This window comes from Hippoglossus stenolepis, chromosome 10 (genome assembly GCF_022539355.2).
Source record: "Hippoglossus stenolepis isolate QCI-W04-F060 chromosome 10, HSTE1.2, whole genome shotgun sequence".
Classification (NCBI taxonomy): Eukaryota; Metazoa; Chordata; class Actinopteri; order Pleuronectiformes; family Pleuronectidae; genus Hippoglossus; species Hippoglossus stenolepis.
In genome coordinates, this window is record NC_061492.1 from 13,381,563 (window position 1) to 13,401,330 (window position 19,768).

Below are 19,768 nucleotides of genomic sequence, written 5' to 3' on the forward strand. Positions count from 1 at the left end.
AACACTATTAGAACTAATACTGTCTTTTTCTGTATGTGCAATATTAAATAAGAGCAATATTAGTATTTGATTGAGATGGAAATAAGAAGGAAATTATGCTAAATCTGGAAAGATCCATCAAGTTGACTGTCAAAAAAATTTCAGATTAAAATTGTATAAGTGAGTTTAATTGAAAGAGAAAGAACCGACCGCGTCAGCAATACGACACAAGCATCAGTATTTCAACCACTGACACACTCCAGTTCTCAGATGCAGATTAGTCTCCCCTTAGGTAAGAAACTAACAACCATCACGCGTAAACAAAAACTCAGAGAGAGCATACTTCCACCAAGGGAAACACCCTGTGTCATCAATTTCAAAGAAAGGGAAAGATTAAAAAAAACTGGATCCATTTATCCAGATACACTCCAAAATGTAATTTGTTCTTCCTTGCATCTAGACCCAGCCCCCCACTTCATTGAAATCAGTTCAGTAAGTAAGACGGCCATCACAGGTTAACCTGCCATCAAGAACGACTTGAACGCCATTGTAAATTGTGGTTCAGTAGTTTTTGAGTAATCCTGACAGACGGACAAACTCCAACGGGCAATGAAAACACTAGTCTAGCACTCTGTAGAGCTGCACCAATCAGCAATCAAGCTGCACCAAATGTCACACACTCATATAGATCAGTTCGCTATATATACACATTTAATAATGTATATTATTGGGTAAGTGCACAAAAAAAATTATTCTACAAACATGAACAAATAAGCTAATTCCTCCAAGCTATCGACTTCAATTTTATCCAACAATAATACAAACATCATTGAACAACAACGTGACAACAGACATGTTGACTAATACAATGAACACAGGCACTGTTGATCATACAACCACCAAAAAATGTGTAATATTCAACTCCTGTTAGGCCTTTTTATTAAATATGATGTATAGTGATGAGCTGGAATAAAAAAAAGACCTTGGAGCCAGGTAAACAGTTTGAGAAATACAAACATAGTTTGTTTTGATCGTTTCGTGGGACAAAATCTGAATATAGTGATAAATATCCTTTAAAAACACATTCTCATACTTCGGGTCACTAATAAAACATTCTCATCTTCATATTAATTAGCATTAAAGGGGCCCCCGAAGGTGTCCATCTGTCTTTGTGCTGGGGGGGGCAGATGTCTCTCACCCTATGGTCCACCTCTCACCCTGGGAGCCTCCCTCCTTTGAAGCAGGTCTTTTAATTAAAACATTGTCCGAGGACTGTACCATGTGTGCAACACCCCCTCTCCATTTCAGGAGCCCGGCATCGAGTCGAGGAGGATGCACAGGCCCTGCCGGGACAGAGACGTGATAAGAGTGGACATGATACAAGTGCTTCACTGCAGGGTGGAGCGAGGACATGGAGATACGCCCGAGGTCCAGCTGTCCCTCCCTTAGTGCCAAAGAAAACAACTCTGCACCCGGACAAAACAAACAAGGAATTTGTCGGAAAGAATGAATCAAGAAGCACGAGGAGATTCAAATCTAAATTATAACACGATATTACAACTGACCTCAGCTGCCTCGACACAGATTTATGGAGAGAGAGTTTGTCAGCCCATGAGCAGGCAGAGGAACTACAATATCCATCATGTTTTATAGACATTTCAAACAGAGAGCGACAGCCACATGTGGAGTCACACCGACATGCCCTGCAGCTCTGTGCTGCTCCTGTCGACACAGAACACCCTGAATCAGTCACAGAAACACCTTAAGTGCACATCTGCATGCTGGTAGGTGTCAGTGTCTATAACAAGCTATATATGTAGTTAGAATATTACATTATCAGTATGATGAATTATTAATTATTATTATGTTACTGGAGCAGTATAGCCCTTCCAAACATGGGCTGCTTGCTCAGCCTGTGGCGATGCTGGTTGCAGCTTTCGTTCTGAAACTGTAAAAGTGACCTGCAGTAATTGAGGCTCAGCACATAAAGATCGGCTGCAGGACTGAGTCCACAGAACCGTGAAGCTGCTCCTTGGCTGCTACACAAAGAGCTGTTCTCCTGCTTATTCCAAATTCGGCAAAGCTCGACCCAGTACAAAGAACCCCAAACTGGAGGATCAGTTGTCCTTGCCAATGTAGTGAGTGCGCTAATCACTAAGTCACTTGCGATGATGAGTCCCAGCCACGGCTGCAACAGAACGCTAATCACCTGTTTATACAAAGTTTATCAATAATGAACATATCGTGTGTCCAAATCTCACCAAATTCGACAGTGCACTTCCTTTTCGACGTTGGTGATACGATGAAGAGTTATGCGAGCCACAGACAGACAGAGATTTCCGTATTCTTTGCGATATATCAAGGCCTTATTAGAACGGTCCAAGTCAGTTCCAGCATCTACTCTGAATCAGATCATGTCATAAACAGGACTAATAAATTTGAGCCCCAGTTAGAAGAAACTGTTCCTTTCCTTGGGCCGATTGGTTTGTAGACAGGGGTGAAACTGAATGACCCAGTTGATTTCATTAACCCTGTTGCCACAGTGATATCATTATGGTATTTACTACCAGCACCGCTAACTTCAGGCACAGTCCTTGACGCGACTTTGAATGTGTGAGCGTATCCTCAGCGCACCATTTACACACACAAAATGTCTGTCAAACAAACAAGAGGTAATAAAGACGAACAGACATCTGCATAAAAATTGCACAAATGCAAATTGTGCAAATAACCGGCACGTTCGTGCAGGTGTATCACATATGGGAGAAGATTTGTGTGCAGGTTTTTCCCGGGAGAATGCAATTACGCACCAATTTACACCCCGTCATCTTCCTATGCTGCGTTTATCTTTAGCAAAGTGCACTTGGGTTGAAATGAAGCATGCCGATGGTCTCTGTTTATGAACACTATCAAAACACATCGGAATTGTCTGCCATATGCTCCACCGTGCTCAGGTTGCCCATCAATGACTTGATTGGAGCGAATCCATCCCTCGTGTTCTTATTGGATTTGGGCTTCCACTCCGAGTCCACTTAGCTTCCACGGATTACTTCTAATTGGGGTTCCTTTCTCCTGTCAGGATGGTTGGCACATAGGTGGAGCATCTCCCGTGTCTTGTCGACGAGACGCGCTTCTGTTCGGTTAACATGCAGACACGGTACCTCGTTTAACACCGCGGCCCGTGGAATTGTTTTGCACTAATGCTTCTTCAGACAGGTAACTGAAGAGCAAGGGTAAACCTCCCAAAGTGGTAATATGTCTACAAACACCATTTAACAATGCCTGATGAATATTCAGAGTTCTCTTGCCCGGGCAGGAAATCCCTATCAGCCATTTTACAAAGTATCACACATAATTATGCCACCTCTAAAATGGAGATCTAACGCCCAGTCTTGTCTGATGCCCCCCAGCTTTTAATTAACTAAATTACTGCATAGTTCTCCCCCCATTGATTACTGCTATGGGGATTGACTATTTCCATGCGCACACCCATCCACCATTGCTGCAGGTGTGAAAACTAGTTTTAATGAGAAGTGTTTGAATTGAGGGAAATTTGACTTTTAACAAAACCTTTACTCCGGTAAAATATAGACACTGTGCATCTCTGGTTTCATTCTACTGCTTGACCTCATTTGCAAATGAAACCTATTAGAGTTGTTGCTAGTGGGGGTATAAATGTCCTCCAAGTGCAGATAGAGGACAGATGCCTGCGTATAACCACAGTCTAAGCCCCGGATCACAGTGGGGTGACACCGGACCACAGCACATCCAAAGATTACCACTTTATGACCACAACCATGGGGAGCAAACCACATTTACCCCGCCCCTGACACTGAACGTAAAAAATTGCAGGCAGTGTTTTGCCTCCCAGTGCAGAGGGAGCTTTGCAGCGTGTGGCGTGAACATGATCATTCAGCAGCGCTTCGACTGAATCACTTAGTTTCAGACTCGCCGTAAGGTCAAACTCTGCATAAGTACAAACACTATGCACACGACATGGTTGTAATTCCGAGCAGGGATTTGCCTCCATTTACTTACAAGTGTTCACATCATCATACAATGTGAGACGATGCCTGATGCGTTCTTTGAGCGAGCTGCAGGGCTCGTGTTCTCTGAATTACTGTGACCTCCTAACCACACCGAGAAGCCGATTTCAAGACGAGCCCAAATAACAATTCAAAACTTGTACGCAAATTTGAATGCATACACATGTGCCGACACATGCAAATTGTTTCCCCGAGAGTAAAACTCCCATGCAGTGTGAGCAGACTGACTTTAGTCTCGCCTTAGAGGACGGATCAGCTGGTGGCACATCTGTCCAGTTGCTTTCTGACCATTTTATTGTCATCCAAGGGAGCAAATGTTGCAGCTGTATGCATATGGCACCTTCGGTGACATTCAGAAGAAGGGGCTGTTTGCTGTCTCTCCACCACATTGACATTCAACTACATGAGGTCCATGTTATAATGGGGTCTTTTTTCCTCCCCTCTCGGGCCTCCCCCGTCTTCCTCCTCTTGGGCGCTGGGAGAAATGGTGCAGTCTGCGGCTGCCACAGCCCTGCTGTCAGACTGTTATAGCAGCATCCCTCTCTCTCCTCTCGCTCAGCCCATAGGGTACAGCTGACAACACATGATCCTCAGTGCCACACAGCCAGCTAGTGCACCGCAAGAGAGCCTTCAGCTAGTGCTGACATATTCCAGGGCCTATTTCAACAGATGGAGTTTTTACAGGTACCGTTTGGGGTAAAATACCTCGCTTGAGGGTACAGCATCTGGTCCATCACATATTGGATGATGTACCCCGCCTACCCCCTCTCCACCGCACATTATCAACCCCTCTCACCTCACCCTTTGTTGCCTTTCTCCTGCTGCATTATGTAGTAGAAAGGTACTGTCCATCAGAACAAATACAACACCCTTGCAAGGAAAACGACAATTCACGGCTCAACTGTGTTGATTCATATCTAATAAAGTTATAGTCCATAATTTAAACCAATATAATCCACTTAACATCTCAAGCGTTGCATCAACATATAGAATTCTGTTCCACTATGGTTTTTTTCCTCCTCTGCTTGGGTAAGGTCTGGGACGACAGTGTTAAATCTAATTTCCTCAGCAACTTGAGCCTCGTGGTCCACTCCAAGTCTCCATCACTCAAGCTGCGCTCAATAACCTTGGACTCATATTTCTCTGCCAGTGATTTAATGACTTGCAAGATTACATTGCGGTTGGTTGAGCCTGTGTTGATGTTGATATCTCTACTCTTTACTGTCCTGTGTCCTGTCAGTCCACTCCTGTTATTTATCATGACTTATGCCATGACACACGAGAAATGCCCAATCGGCCATTCATCTCCCCGTTAAATAATACGTGCCAGGCCGGGTCCGGATCAGAGGAGCAAGGTGAACGATGAGGTTTTGAAAAGTGCATCGGATGAATTACAGCCCGTCGAGGAGTGCCTCTGAACTTGTGCCGCTGAGCGCCTTGCTGGGGCCTGACGGGCTGTAAAACGAAAATTTACACTTGCAAGACAGTTACTCTGGTTAGATTAGCGAGCCGCTTAATCCTGCGAGGTGGAATTTATGTCTTTTATAACAGAATGCCACGAAAATACCGTCATGTTATGTGGAATCAAATGCAAATCCTGAGCTAAAGTTTCCGGAGGCTCAGGAAGAGGACGAGACAAGAAGCAGACTCATTGATGTCGCTTAACTACCTCCTCACACGCCTTTGTTTCATATGTCACAGAAAAGTCTAAATCGGCGGTTCGCCGCATTAAAACACAATCGCAGAGAGGGAGAAAATCAATATTTGAATAGTCTCGGTCTGTGCATCTTAAGTAGTCAATGAGAGAAAAAGCATACATATTCTACTATGTCTGAATTATTAAGAGGTCCCATATTTTAGAAAGGGAGATTTCCATGTATTTTCTGATTATAAAGCAGGTCTAGGCTCCATAAAATACTGTGAAAGTATTGAAATGCTCAATACAGGAAGAAATACGCACGGTACTTATTCTGAAAATGTGCCCTGAAACAAGAAGTCAGCTCTGCACCTGTGTGCGGCCCAACCAGAGCCACCATCACCTTTAAGTGTTTCCATGAAATCTGCTTTACTGCTATTCAATCTCTCCTTGTTGTTCTGTTCAGCCTCACCAACCACCTCCACAGCTTCTAATACTTAATGCTACTGATCACTAGATTCGTTTTTTTTATCATCCCATTTTTAAGGTTTTATCAATGATGTTTTATTGAGTTAAACTTTGCATTAAAAAATAGTGATTATTACAGCTGTGCGTGTGTGTGGACTCTGCTATAAGTCACTTACCCAGAGTTAAGGAATAATGTTGTTCACCTGGACTCAGAGCTGCTCGTCTGCTTTGTCCAGGAAAATACTTTTCGTGTATGTCGCCATCACGCCGCCGTGGGTAGGCGTGACTTCCATGCAATCAGAAAAAGCCAGCCAATCTGACAAGTTCTTGGTAGAGATCTAGAGAGAAGCACGAGAGAAGAGATGTCAAACTACAATAGGATGATTTTTGGGAACCACAAATATTTTCTTTTCACTCCTCGTCTGCGTTTGTTTCTTTGTCTGTCTGTTTTTTAGCAGGATTAAACACAAACCACAGGACGGATTACCACAGTTTGCTGGATGGATTCAGTATAAATCAGGGAAGAACCCGTCAAATTTTGGTGTGGATCCCAATTTCTTTAGCATTGCGAGAGCATTTTTCAACATTTTCAGTGATAAAGATAAGATAGTCCCACAACAAGGACATTTCTCAGAGAATGGTTCACGGACCTTTATGAGAAACAGACATGTTAAGGGGACTGATATTTAGGAGTTTGTGCAGTTTGATGTAGATCCAAATCAAATTCTGTATTTTAAATTCAAATTTGGTTTCACAAGGGGATTGTTTTGGCCTTGGCGGAAGGTATGTGCTCCTCCGAGTACCATTCTAGTTTGTTATAAAATTTAAATAAACTTTCATTTCTACGACTACAGGCTGTGAGTTCAAGGGCACTATTTCACATGAGCTGAATGAAGAATGAACACATTTAAAAACACAGCAGTTCAACGCCTAACTTTAAATGCCAGTTATTCTGGAAGCATTTCCTCCACTTAATATCCTCAGTGACTATTTATTTACTGGTGCTAATTGTCATTCAGTCCACGCCACTCCTTCATAGTAATTACTACATACTCCACATTGCCATTCATTGATTCAGTGAAAATCTTTTGCAGCAGTCAAAAAAAATATGAAAACATACATATACATAAATAGTGTATGCATGCAATGATACAGATTTGCAATGCTTCATGCTGTGTCTGAGCATTTTGATGAGCCCACAACGCTGCAAAAACTCTTTTGTAAAGATTGGGGTGTGTGGCAGTGATGCGAGCGTGGAGGGAAATAATTGTCACCATCAGAGCCTCTGCAACTCATTGAGGTTCAGTCATTCTATTCTTTCATTTAAAAGGCATCTGATTTTCTATTCATTTAAAGACAGACTTATAGCAAAAAGTATAAGAATATGTCTCTTAAAAAGGATTTTTATTTTTTATAGTCCATTTATTAATAGGGGCTATGATATCCTGAGGTTTGAACTGTCAGTGTGAATTACATTTTGCAGACAGGATGAAAAGAGGAAGGAAGACAGGATCAGACTGAGACGTTCAAGTCCCTTATTAGAAGTCTGGGTGCGTCTTAAAGATACTCATGGTGTCCGCTAACAAAGAAGATCTTCATATTACAGCAAAATGGTCTTTTATTCCTTTGTCAAATCTCGCAAAGACACGACGGCCACAGCGAGATGAACACTGAAATGACAGCAAGACAATGAAGGCAGACAAATGGCCAGTAATTCAATCACTGGTCCAGGACATGTCATGTCAGCCAGTCTATTGGCTGTGACAGGCTGCACGAGGTGCTGGCAGACTCATATTGACCCAGGGCTCACAAAGTGCTGAGGCGTCATTGTGTAAATCAGGAGGAGACTGGTCTCCCTCACGATCCTAAAAATTCAAGCGAGAAGAGCTCAGTGCAGCGACTCATTGAAATACATTTATTTTCTTATAACTGGTGCCATATAAACATCCAGCTGAATATATTTATTCCTGACGGTCATTCTTTTTGGCGGTCACTGGTAACTGAGAAATGAAAAAAACATTTCTTGCAAGAAAAAAATGAAAGAATAAAAGAAAACAATCTGCACAATGACAAACATTCCTCGGATGCCAGAAGGAAAATTAAAATTAAAAATTAACATAATTTCCTGGTTTCCCGGGCAACCAATGTCAGAGGTCTAATTTATCCGAAACAAAAGCCAAAAGCTGCCGTGGATTTTGCGGCAGACAAATCCCTGTACATACAATATTAAGAAGAAAGATTAGTTTGCAAATATGAGCGACATGGAGGCACTGGTGGAAACTAACATCCCACATCTTCAGTTCCCATTCCCATCACAGCTTGGATGCAGGCACAGCCACGCCACATCCAGATGCCATTCATTAAATAATTAACGTCCGGGCTGAGATGACTTTGATTTAATTGATCCGGGCAAGCCTGGTGCAGAAAAGAAATTGATGGGCCGCGATGTTTGGATTCGCCTGCGAACTGCAAGAGAAGCACCGGGTCCGCAGGATTTATTGAACACATTAGAGCAGGAAGCAGGAACAAACAACTCTCCAGCCGATGACAAATACCATTACAAAACAAAAACCACAGTTTGTGTTTATGTAGTTATTCAGACGCAGTGATGGACAGAGTAAACACAGATGATTAACGCCCACGTTCATCTGCACCGATGTGGATAAAACACACGGCCGCTTTCACGCAATTAATTTTGTTGCCGTCTGAGCCCTGTTGGTAATTAAAACGTGTTTTGTCCAAATTCTTCTTCTTCTTTTCCTGGGGCACAGCTGAGTCTGATAAACACAGGGGCCCAAAAGGGATGTTCAGCTGACACAAGTGTGTGACTATGTGGGGGTATGTGAGGGGGGGAGGAGCCAAATCGAGAACACTTAATATGTTTTCTTTCCTTTGTTTAAAAAAAAGACACTTACAAAAGCCTGGCTAGGATAAGGTAGAATGGAAACTAACAAAGAGATTCAGAGGTGACAGACTGCACAATAAGCGAGGGCACACGAGGACGGGCGGAGGTAGGTGTCGATACCTGTGCCACGACACCTCCGCCGCACAGCTTGTGTGAGGTGTTGGCAGCCTCCGGGGTTTGGACCGCCTTCCACCTTACTGTACTTGATATTATTCCACCACCCATTGCATGTAGAGTAACACACACACACACCGTGCACGGGAACATGGGCAAACAAGGACACACAAAGAACAGAGAGGTGGAAGGGGGTGGAGACACAGGCAAGGCGAGCAAAGGAAGGCACGGCGTGAAATAAAAAAAAAAAGAAGCTGCTGCTGCTGCTTGTGTAAATTGGCTGATGCTACCTCCTCTTTGCCAGATTAACTCCACAGGGCAGGGAAGAAGAAGGAGGGAGGGGAAGAGTGAGAGCGGGGGGGCTGGGTTCGGTGCCTTCATCAAAGGGCCTTTATTTCCTCCCCCCCCTCCTCCTCTTCTTTCTCTGTGTGAGTGAGTGCCAACTCCAAAGTGGGCAACCCAGTCTGTGATAGCATGTCAAGAAGTAAAAGCTACATTGTCTACGCTGGAAATCACACCGCTCGGAAATAGCAACGTTCGCCCAAAGTCTTGCACACAAAGAATTAAGAGTAAAGTAAAGAATAAATCATTTTTGTCTAGGCATCATGTTAGAGGGGGACTATCAGAAGATCAGCCGTCATCTGTGTTAAAATGAGGAATGTGGAGCATCTTATTAAGTTATATTTAATTATAGGTTTCACAAATAACAAAATACTTCATCTTTTGGCTCATCAGCACATTATCAAGAGGGCGTTAAAAGATTGTACAGGAAACTGTCTAATCTGAATAAAGAACCACACAGACTTGGAGGACGTTGCCTCTTTTGTGGAAGAGGAAAGGTTTGGTAGTGGTCGCCTGCAATCTCCATGATATTCAAAAGGGATTTCGCAGTTTCACAAGAAACAATGACATTAGTAATCCAGATTCAGAATCCAGAAGGCAGAGGGAGTGGAACTGGGGGGAGCACAAGTTCTCCTTGCTGCTAATTCCCTAAAAAAACTAATTCTTTAATCTCGTAATATTATTACTTTATTGTCATACTATGATATTTCATATATGATATAATGATATCTCATTAAACTATGACTTATTCTGTGTTATTCTCATACTACTGTGTTACCATTTTATACTCAATAAATTACATTATTCTTGAAACTTGTGAAACACGCATAGATCATTAACAATTTCAAAATCCAGTGCAACAAAAACAGGCTGCAGCATTTGTAAGGAAGTCAACAGTGTGGATGTGATTAAAGCAAAAGGCAGAGCACAGGAATAATGACTGATGTGCATCATCTTCCTGCCTTATTCTAATTCCCGCTCCTGCGTTTGGGTGCGCTGGTTCCAGGCCCTACAGCCGGGATGTTTTAATCTCTTGTGCCTGGCCCCGAGGCCATGAGGCCGACACTCACCCCTGAGAGACAGGTCTGCTGACACTCCTCTGCTCTCAATTGTGAGGCTGTCACATCCCTCTCTCAAATCCCCAGCCCACTTCTGTCTCCTCCTCTCCCTCGAGTGAGTGTAATTACATTAAGGAGTCAATCCGTGCTCAACCCTCCTCTACCAGCATCTCCATCTCGCTGAATATCTTAGCATTAGCTTTTCCGTAATCCTGACCTGAGGCAATAATGATGACCTGTGTCCAAGGGGCCACCAACCTCTAGTACCATAACAAGACTTTGTTGACCTTGTTCAAGTCAAAGCTAACAAAATAAATAACTACATACCAAATACATATACAAAAATATTGTAAACATTGCAAGATATGGAATTTTTAAAAAACATTTTCACTGACTTCAGAGGAAATGAGGCATGGAAAAAATTGAAAAACAGACATATTTAGGGGACTGATATCTATGAATGTGGGTAATTTGTTGCAAATCCAAATAAAATCTGGATCTATCAGATTGGGGGGGGGGGGGATTTGGTGCAAAATTGAAGGGGACTGTTTTGTCAGGCCAATATTATAGCAATACTATTTCTGTGTGTGTATGGAGACCTGTGAAACTATCTCAATCCGTGTGCATATAAATGTGCTGAGATTGGCGACTGTGTACAGGACTCTGCAATGTGTATTCAGAATCTGTGTGTACGTGATCAGATTTCTAAACATAACAGAAAATGTGTTATATACATTTTTCAAGCGTACTGAACATGTGTAGACAAATCTGCAAATGCTTACATAGATGTATATATTGGCCGCATACTGTTTGGCCTTGGCAGAGGCATGCAGTGACATTCTAGTTATGTCTCTTTCAGTTTAGGAGCCAATATTATATACAATAAAATGCCAAAAGTTATGGTGGAAAACATGGACCGGATCCACACAGGGACAGGTCAAGAGGAGATACAAGTTGAATGAGAATTTAATGAGCCTGTGAGGCAAAGTGATGAAAACGTACGTTTAAGTGGATGTCAATGAAAGATGTGTGAATAATAATGCGTGAAAGACAAGTCAAAGGCAAAGGGAGGAGTAGTCACACTCTTTATGGACAAATCACGTCTTACTCAATGCGGAGGGGTTGAAGTTCACCATCCTAATCTGATTTGGGGGATATTCACTCAGCCAGATAATTGCTTTAGCACCCAACCTGTAGTTGTAATCACATCACTTGGTTAATATCAGCATTCAGCTACTGTTAATCTAATTCTGCGTGAAGTGGGTGAGCATTGCTCTAAAGTTGTCGTAAGTGAGTTACAGGCTATCGTTTTCAGCAGGTTTGCGCAGATTTCCGTGGCTCTAAGTGGCTGATTTGCTGGTGAGCGAATTCCCCGAGGAAATCAGAGCCTGATCAGACATGAAACTAAAGTGACAAAAGAACTGCTGCATCAAAATAAAACATTCATCATCGTGGTTTTATTGCTGCTTTACAATAGAGCATATAGCATCAATGAGCTTTTATTGCTGCTTCATTACAGAGGGGCAGCAAACAGAAATTTTAAAGGGTGGACTTGTATTACAGCTTATTACAATTTTTAACAAGGTTTAGTAGAATGAATTTTTACATTACGGCGTCATTACTCGTTTTACATGGGTTACAATAAAGTATTTTATTGTAAAACTGGCATTCTGCTCAGTCTATTCCTTATTTATTATGCACCTCTGATGTTTGGGCGCTAATTGTAGCTTATATCCACTACTCCTTACTCTTTGAGTCTTTCGTTAGGTTTCAATATGACGTTAGAGGTTAAAAACTACATAAAAAAAAAATCAAGATAATAACCCTTTTTAACAATGAAATGCCTATTTTCAAAGTAATGCCAGGGTGGCTGAGGAAATTATATTCAACAGCTTTCAATTGCATGAATTCTCCAATGGCAGATCAAAGTGTTGCAGCCACATGTTCAACGCTCATATACAACCTTACTTCATAACTCTTTAATTTGGAATTTGTGATTTTTACCATGTATCTGAATTAGTGCATTGGATTTCTGTTGCACAGTAAGAGAAAGGATAGGAAATACAAGCATTCCTCTCCTTGCTTCATCCGTAACCATCCTCACGCCTGCACAGGATGAATTTTGCAGGCTGAATGAATTTTGCATGGCTTCTCTCCCAAGACAAAAGTGCCAGGTTTGAGGAGGAGGCTGGCGTTGTGGTGCCCTCCAGATTCCACTCCAGACCCCCCGCAAGGAACTTCTTCTGAAGTTGCTCTAAGAAGAGGAGATGCCTGCCTGCCTCATCAAGGCCCTGCTACTCCATATTCATGTGTGGATTTGGAGTGGGTGTGAGGACGCATTCGTCGAACACAGCATTTTTTGATGTGGTGGTTTGTTTAAAGGAGAGCATCAAGACAGAAAAATAAAAATATTGCAGGAATGCCACTACAATGTCTTTTAAAAAGGTGCAGTTCCTCTAAAGCCACATCCAGTAAAAAATTTTAAAAAAACAGAGCAGCAGTGCTACAAATTTTTGTGGTTGAATTTATATGGTAGAAATTTTGTAGTAACAATAACCTTTGCAAACATAACTGAACCATGCTGTTTACTTAATAATACATTCTTCCAAGTAAAAAAGAGAAAAAGAGAAATCCCTGCAGGGCTGATGCTGAGTGGGCATCTGGACCTACTTTGGTAAATTGATGTACATCGTCATATTATTCTAAGGGACATGTTTAGACTGTAAATAAAGATGGACAACGTCTCTCCACTTCCTCCAATCCAGAAATGAAGTTTAAATATCCCGGATATGAATGGCACCATCTTGCATATTGGGAGTCTGTGCAGTAGTGATCAGGAATGGAGCCGATGTAGCGAGGTCCCGTCAATACACAGACATCATGATATTTCATCCAGTTTTAAATTACATCAAATAACTAATTGAAGCCAAACTCAGTGTGACATTAACCTAAAATGACAAAAAAACTTTTTGGACAAAAGTTTGACGTGTTATTTGACTTTTTAATTCTGCACCACGTCCCATCTGTTAACATGGAGAAGGGGGGGATTTATGACCTATGCTGCAGCCATCCACCAGGTGGCAATCGAGATGTTATGGTAACTTTTGAGGAGCTGCCATGTCGTCAATCTTTATATACAGATTGTTGCTTGTCCTCCTGCAGGTTCAGGTGAGCAGATAAAGTATAAACCAAGAAGTGCTGCTCAAAGTCAAATCCAATGCCAAGATACTTTGCAGAGGTTTATACTCACCTACGGCAACATTTTACAACGCAGCTTTTGTGAGGAACAGATGTCATTTTTTTTCCATATAGCGCAAAACCATAAATCACAAATTAGCCTCCAAGGCCTTTACAAACTGTACACAATGCCGCAATCAGCACAATGCAACAAAGTTACAGTACATGCTGGAGGTATTCTGTCCAGTGAGGCTGCAACGCTGTGGGAATAATGCTGAGCCAGGAGCAAACTTTTTTTTATGGAAGCAAACCTGCTTCGCCACTGCAGTGGTCGTGAAAGACGAGGAGCCTGTGTTTTTCTGACACGGTGCTATAGTTGGTCTCAATGTGGCCTTAGGATACACATGGCGTGTTCACGTGTATCACAAAGCAAAGTCATAAAAGGTTTCCATTCAAGAGCAGTGCAGATGGTTAGAAAGTCTTTTTTACAAGGAACAATTGGCACCGAGCATCCGCGTGCCTTTCATGGCTGTGGACGGCTGCGACAGGAAAGATGAGAGAGGATGAGGCTGGCTGCCAACAGATTGTCAAAATGCCCTCAGTGCAGAGTCCAGCTGCTGACTGTGCAATTAAAATGCATTTCTATCCACAGAGAGTTAGAAAGAGGGAGACGCATTTGAATCTAAATCTAAAAACTCCGGTTAAAACACAGTTATTCTGATCACTGTTCAAAAACTATTTGGAAATCAAACTTAGAAACTAGCCATGTAACCTGGAACTACCACTATCCCCTTTTTAAATTTTCATTAGCTCCAGTTATATATTATTCATGCAAACACTGACCCTCATACTCACATTGGTGCAAACGCTTTAGTACAAAGTTGTACAAAAGTGGGAACTAAGAGCATCACAAGCACACATTTTTCAAAGCAGAAAGATGTCACAGCTTTTTCTCCCCCAGAGTCTTCTGAGGGTTGGAGTCTGTTGCAGCTGTGCATGAGTGGCTGTCAACATCGCAGCCAAGACAAACTGTGTCTGCGTGTAACTGCATCCAGCCTCGTCACACGAGACGTCGGAGGGTGTTAACACAACTGCAGAGTAACACTGGACACAATCAAAGTGCGGAACACGCAGCTAATCAACAATCCACTGTGTGCTCCTCTTCTCGAGAAGTGTTTGTCTTCTTGACTTCTGCCAGTTGTTATCATGTTACCTTCTTTATCAGAGCATTTGGAGGTTTTATGGTGATGTGATTTATATGGGCTTGTGGCACCTTAATGATGCCAGGGAGCCTTGCCTGCTATCCATATTCATGAACAACTGTGTTTGGGGAGCTGTGGAGATGGGAGGAGGAGGAGGAGGAGGGGCCGCAACACGTCCGCCAAAAGTCTCCCGCACACAAAGTCTGGATGGTGGAACTGCCGAGGCCTCGAGTTCACATGCCTTTAGGCACGGGCCCACCTGTTCAGACGAGTCACATTCCCAGAGAGAAGATCAATGATTACAAATGAACAAAGAAACTTTGTGCCGAGATCTGGATATTAAATCTGCAACCGCCAACTCTAACCTCGCATAGAGGCTACTTGCAAAAGCACAACAGTTGGCAATATGGGGCTGGTTACTTTCAGTTTTTATATATAAAAAAAACCTTACATTTTCAAAAATGTTCAAACCCAGAGAAATCCCGAAGTCTTATTCAAGGTAACGGGATGTTTCAATTTGTTCGCCTTTTTAAAATCGCATCATATCCGCTTTACTCGTGGCTTTTTCTGTCTCTGCTATAACGTCCAAGGCAAACGTATGACACAGAAAAAAAACACTGCTAGCCAGTTGGCATTTTTTTTCCTTCCATTGTTTGTACTGGTCATTTGTAATGGATCCCCATTATTCATATTTCTTAGAGTTGTGGGAGGTAGATTTTCAACAGCAATGACAGTGAAAACTTCAACTCTCATGATTCCCCACTGCTTCATAATGTCATTAAATCTGGACTTTTGTTATTGTTATGTTGAGAGACCCCTAGCCGTTGAAGTCACGTATTGCAAATTGAAATCATTTTTTATCCGTCCCCATTTAGTATTGCATTTTAAGGCTGTCCTTTTCACGAGATGATCTTGTTTACACTGGAGTTAGATTCAGCTCCTTTAAAAACATGTTTTTTTCTGAAAATGATGAGCAGTAAATATATGAGATTACAAAGACAGACTAAGGCACATTCAATAAGCTGTTGGAGGGAGATGTGGAGGTAATACCTTACAAACATCTTAATCCAGTCACAGTACAGCCTGCCGATATGCAAAGCCAGACTGCAGTTCGACTAACTGCTTTTGGACAGTAAGACACCATATCAAGCCTGAAAGCTTCCCGTCAGCCAACTGGGCCAACTGGGAGGACGTCACCCAACTGCATCTGATGGCAACAGACTGGCCAAATAGGAAATAGTGTATAATTCCAGATCTAAAATCAGCATGCTATGCAAATCCGAGGTTCCCCATCATTCACTAGATTTATTCAATTTACAGAAGCGTATTACTTTGTTGGAATCACAGATTTTATACATTAGACTATGCCGACAGTGGTTACAATTCAGACAAGCTGATGGAAAAAAGATGTGCACTAAAAATGTTCATAACTCCTACGTGACCGTAAAACACTTATTACGCATTTGCCTATTCAAGTACTTAACTCCGAGGGTCTGGCACAGATTTAAAACCGCCATTCATCGTCGTCTATATCAATAGAGAAGGCAGCGAGATTTCACGTCCTATTAGCGATCATGACCTAATCAATGAGCTGTGCCTTAAAACAGCTGACAGCTAATTACGAGGGCAGCTCTCCGTGTGCCGTGCCATTCAGGTAACCAGTGGTAATTAAAGAGGAGGAAGAATTATCTGTGAAGGGTTGTTCAGAGACAGTGGAGGCAGGGCACAATGAAATGCACGGACAGGGTGAGGCCTAATTTCCTCCTGAGCGAATCAATAAAACCCATTTCATCGCGGTTGCTATGGAACAACATACTAAAAAACACAATGAGCATTACCGCTGGGAAATTGGCACCAGAAATAATCTCACTGCTGCTTTTTTTGAACAATGTCGCGTTGCTTCATCTGGAAAGGAACGAGGAGGCTGAGCTTTGTCAAGGACGTTATGTTTTGTTCTATCCTCTGAGGGCTTTCTACCCGGTTTCATTAGTGTAACTAGCACCAAAGTCAAGCTACTGTCTTGTGCAACGGCAAAAGATTTTCACTGTAAGCCAGCGAACCACACAGAATAATATCAATCATAAAGACCAAGTGATTACAAGTCTATGATTTTAATACCTTTGGGAATCTGCATAACCATAGCATCTTCCATATGCAGCCCCTCAGAGAAATATCATAAAAAGAACGTAATTAGCATGGTCCTCCTCTGGAATAAAAGCCAACCATGAATGTTTTTTATATACATCTTTGCATATATGCAATAGGTTATTCATCACTATAGAACAAGATGCCAGTACGCTACTTCAGAGGGAGCCATCGAGAAATGGAGTTTTCTACAACCGCAAGCTTTCTAGTTTCCGGGTTTTCTCGTAATCTCCGTCCCTCTCATTCACGTGTCCACACATGGTTTCAGCAGCCGTGCTCATTACTACAGTGGTGAGAGGTCCTACAGCGAGGAGACGTGTGCGACCGGACAGGTCAGAGAGGTCGTCCTTTTAAGTGAACTAGATGAAAGAAATGAGCCGCGAGCTCAGGCGGCAGAGTGACGACATTAGAGACATGGAGCGACCGGTGGCGCCCCGTACGTTTTGGGCTTTGGACAGCGGCCTCCATGTTGAAGTGTCAGCACATGAGGGGTGGGGCGGTCGAGAATGTCACGTCTCATCACCTCGTCCCAACTTCAAAGTTTGTCGCCCAAACTCAGTGTGCTCCATCTGTTTCTACTTTGTCTGATGTAGGAGTGCAAGAACATAGCAGAAAGCCGACTGTAGAATCAAGACACAATGGTTTAAGTACAAACAACATGAATACAAGAATATTGTTTCTGAATGGGATTTTAAACACATTTTACTAAAATGTAAAGCTTTGTGTTAAAGGGGCTTTAGATTAATAGTGAGAATTTGTCATCCCAATTTTGAAATGTATCTTTTGAACGTTGGTTTGTGAACGCAGCTTGGATCCAACTTATTAAAGAAGACAGAGAATAAACATAATATCAAGATCTGTCAGTATAAAGATTCTCAACCACCATTATAAATCCTATATTTATGAATTTCATATAAAATATTTGGGAAACACAGTGTAGTACATTATGTAGCTCTTTCTATAATACACTGTAATACATTTAAATTACTTTTTCGATTTTACTGTATTGTTTATTTAAGCCCTGGTAAATCGTTTCTATTTTTAAAATGATTGCCAGATTTAATGAAGCACAAACCAGACAAGAAAGAACGATTCAGTCCTTCAGTAATTCAGAGAAGACATTTATTCTCCTCCTTCTTTTGGCTATGAATGAAAAGCAGCAAAAGCAGGGGGGATTGCACCAGCCTGCCAACCAACTCAAATAGGCAAACAGCAGGACGTGCGCTCCCTGCCAGACAAGCCGCCATCACGGCAACTGTTGCCACAGCTCAGAGCTGCCAGCCCACGTTTGATTAGCGAGTGTCTAGGACGTGATTGGCTACAGCATGAATGGTGAAGGAAAGAAGGGTCTTAAATGTTGTGTAATTAACCTCTTCACTTGCACATATTCCACTTTAGACATCACCACTGACAGCCTCCTGACAGCAACCTGCACAAATCAGGCTCTAATCCGGGAGACAGAGGGGGTGGGGGAATACAAAGACGGTGTTGGGGCTGTCACCACTATGGTGCGTCTCAACGTGTCTGACGAGACAATGCACTGTAACTCAGTGCTGACAATGAAGAGACCCCTCGCTGCTGCAATAGAGACGTGAGAGGAGGAAGAAAAAAAAGTCCCTCGCCATGTAATCATCATCCTCGTCATCGGCATGTGTAAATGAAAACAGCACACACTATCAAAAGGTGTGAGTGAGGGGCAGAAGAAAGCATGATGCATAGAACAAGGCTTTGTCTGATTGGTGGATTAAACCCCAGGTTGGACCGTGACGGTCTGATTATAATTTTTTTGTTATTGTGAAGATGCAAACTGAATGTAACACAATGAGGCAAACCAGAGTAAGCAACATTACAATCTCCGCCGGTGCAGTTTCAGTCCACATCCATTTTTTTCCAGACTCATATGAGGTCGGGTTGACCTTTGATATCTAAATCAGTTCATCTTTAAGTCCAATTGACAATTGTTAAAAATTTGAAGAAATTCCCTAAAAGACAGATTTGAGATATCATTTTTTAAGAGTCCAAAAACATGACCTGATATTTCAGCACCCAAATGAAATCACTTCATCCGAGAGTGTAAGTGAGCATTCGTGCAAAAGACAAAAAGAGTTTTGTGAGGTCACAGTGACTTTGACCTTGGACCTCCAAATTCTTATCAAATCATCTTTGCATCAAAGTGAGCATTAGTACCAAATATGAAGAAAAGATATTCCTAAGAAGAACGGCACATACGTACTGGCTGACCGACAGACCACAAAAAACCACAACGCCTCTGGCCACTGTCGCCGGCACGGAGGAATAAAAGAAATCAAGGAGTGAGAACAACATATCAAAATATGGTCTGCAATTTTGATAAATGCTCAGTACACTGCAAGGTCTCGCACTTTAGAAGAAAATTGTTCCAATAAAATTGCAGAGTGTTCCATTCACACATCTAAGTATGCTTTGCAGTACATTCGGTATCCTTTTTAAGGTTGTCGATGCTGGATCAAGTCTCTGAAGTTGCAATTTCCATCTCATTAAACCATTTCACATCACACAGCTACGGTTACAGTTAAAGCTGCACTACTTATCTGCCAATTTGTTATACAAACCCCTCTGCTGTTTTTGAGGCCTGCACACAACGTTAAAATTTGGGATTTCAGAGTGAGCAAACAAATCAAAAGTATATTTTGGTAAAAATACTACTTTTGAAGGAT

The 19,768-nt window shown here is 42.1% G+C and overlaps 1 long non-coding RNA gene across 1 annotated transcript in view; it reads right to left on the reverse strand.

Moving 5' to 3' along the window:
* The window catches only part of LOC118116755, a 65,214-nt gene that overhangs the window by 40,215 nt on the left and 5,231 nt on the right, over nt 1-19,768 (reverse strand). The window contains exon 2 of the long non-coding RNA XR_004697690.2: nt 6,306-6,467. This is a non-coding gene — a long non-coding RNA (uncharacterized LOC118116755). The remainder of the gene's footprint in view (nt 1-6,305; nt 6,468-19,768) is intronic.